Source organism: Belonocnema kinseyi, chromosome 1, assembly GCF_010883055.1.
Source record: "Belonocnema kinseyi isolate 2016_QV_RU_SX_M_011 chromosome 1, B_treatae_v1, whole genome shotgun sequence".
NCBI classification, from domain to species: Eukaryota; Metazoa; Arthropoda; class Insecta; order Hymenoptera; family Cynipidae; genus Belonocnema; species Belonocnema kinseyi.
The window spans coordinates 101,895,207-101,898,128 of NC_046657.1; positions in this window are offsets into that span (position 1 = coordinate 101,895,207).

Below are 2,922 nucleotides of genomic sequence, written 5' to 3' on the forward strand. Positions count from 1 at the left end.
TTGAAAATTAAAATTCGAAAATTTTTTCTAAAGTCTCCAGGGGACTTCGTTTTCGCACGAAAAAATTTTATGTGCCCTTATTGCATCCGGACCCACAATTAAGAACTTCAAGACTGTTAATGTTGTTGGTGTAGACAATATTAACGCTGCAATGCTTAAATACGCAGGCGAGTACATACCTCACAGGTTGTGCGAGTTGATAAATTTATCTATCGAGATCGGAGAACTTCCAGACGATTAATTAAGATAATTACAGAGGTACCCGCTTATTAAGTGTCGTATGTAAAATATATTCAAAAATGCTTATTTATATGGTAATGAAAATAATAGAAGAGAAGATATTGAAAGTCCAAAGCGGATTTATGCCATCATGTACGGATAAAATATTTAGCTTGAAGCAGATCACAGAAAAAAGGTTGCGAGTAAATAAAGAACATTTCTGTTCTTTCGTTGATATAGAAAAATCATTTCACAAGGGGGATAGAAGTAAACTTTGCAAGTCCTAAAAGTGAACGGAGTCATTGGATGGCTACTACAGGTAATAAAAACCAATATATGTGACCGAAAAAATTCGTATAGGTTCACACATGATTGAAACCCGAAACACCTCCTTTTATTATGATGAATAATTGTGAAAGCATTAAGTTTGTTAATGTACATGACCGTTCGTGAAGAAAGAACATAATGCGGAAAAACTAGATTTTCAGTTTTTACACAAATTGATCAATAAACAACAAGGAAACTCTATATCAATCTGAAAATCTAAATCAATTGCTTAATTGAAGAACCTTTTATGAAATACCATAATGTACCAGTATCGTTTTTATATTTCTTAATAAAATTATTTACTTAGTTTTTAAGATGATTATTTTTTAACTGAGAATATAAGAGTATTATATTTGATGTAATTGTTTCCGTCTTCAAGACGCGTGGATTGACCTATTGATGATCTTTCGATAACCATTCTTGATAAATCAATAGCGACCTAGAGAGTTTGAAAAAAGTTACATTATTTCTATGAAGAATTTTTTTTTATTTGGAATATAACACTACAATTAAACAATTGTTAATTAGAACAGAACACCCATGTAGTGAATACATTTATAGTACTTCGAAGAGGTATTTTAAATTTAAAGCGGATACAAAATTATAACCTCAAGAATATGGAAGATATTGAATAAGTTTCATTCTCTTACATTAAATACTTTTTCTACTTACTTAAACTCCCGAATTCTGCTCAGATTCGGCAAAAGTGGTTTGTTTTCCTTTCCTTCTTCGTCTGATTAAACTTCGAGATATATTTGGATTTAAGGCGTATTGACGCAAATTCAATAAAGGCTGCAAATCGATTTGTAACTGATTTAAACAGATTATCTAACAGTAGCAAAGGGGAATTATAATTATTTCTTGTAAGGAGATAAAATTATCCACAAGTCCATCGCTTTTGATTATTTTTAGTTTGAAACATTTAGTATATTATTTTTCACCGTTTTTGGTTTATTAACGAAAAAATGTTTCCGTCCTTTAACAAAAAAAAAAAGAAAAAAAACGGTATCTACTTAGTCCAATATTAGTTGAGATTTACGAATAATAAATTATTAAGACTTATGACTTATGAATAATGAGCGGAAATAATGTCAGAACATAATTTTGGGCCCTGGCCAATCGTTACGCAATATAAATATATAGAGGTTAGTCTGTGGTTTCAAAGTCAGAAATCAATAAGCTGATGTGACCAATGACTAACTTTCACCACATATCAGATGCCAATAATTCAATCATTGGCTTACGCTAATCACTGTGTCATCGTGGCCAATCACTTTTTTTGACATTATTGATAATTTATTTAAATATTAACTACTAATTTTAATTATGACAATAGTATGATAAATATAATCTTCAATAAGTTTTTTACTAGTCTGTATTTTAGAACTTTGCTCAACGCGTACATACACTGCGGGATTTCGCGGTGAATTATGGACTGATTTGCATGAAACATTTTAGAATAAATGAAAAACCAATAAGAAATAAATTCTTTACGTGTAACTGAGTTATAAATCGCATAGCGACAGAAGTTTCTGTTTGCTTATAATAATCATCATAGTAATTGGCCTTTTTAAATAAAAGGCACTAACATTGAAAAAATAATTACTTTATTACAAAATGTATCAATTATGTATTTTCATACATTTTTTTATAGCGATTATATTATTTATTAGGGAACATGTAATTTCTAGTTTGAAATTAAGCTGGAACAATCGATTAAAAACATGAACATTTAAGGACAGAATCCTTTTTTTTAAGTCATAATAATGCATTTGTTTATATGTGTTAATAATAATGTTAAGATTCATTAAGGAATAATGTCTGTAGTGTTGAAATTCTGTTGGACCAGTCAATTTAAAATATTATCAAGCAGTGAAAAAAACTCTTTTTTGTAAAAATTATCATAACTATACAATTATTTGTAAGAATCATTATTTGTGAATAATTTCCAGCCTTTTAGTTATACTGGAATGTTCGATTAAAAATACTGAAATTGAAAAAAAAAACAAGATTCTGTGTCAAAAAATGCTCAAATTACGTGTTTTTTATAATATTTTTCTATAATACTCACAATATAATTCTGCAAAAAATTGTTTTCACTAAAATTTATTTGGATACACATAATAAAACGTCAAAATAGTGAATATTCTAAAAAATTAAATTTTAACATATGAATTTAAAAAAATGGTTTTTTAGTTTATTAATCAAATAATTTCGCTCAATCAAATTAAGGAAATTGCAACGAAAAATCATATTGTTTGAAAGAAGGCAACTAAAATACGAGGGTGGATTGATAAGTTTCCGGTCTGACCAAGAGATGGCGCCACTAGGCCTACCTTGAGGTGGCGTTCTATAGTACCATCCTTAGATAGCTTG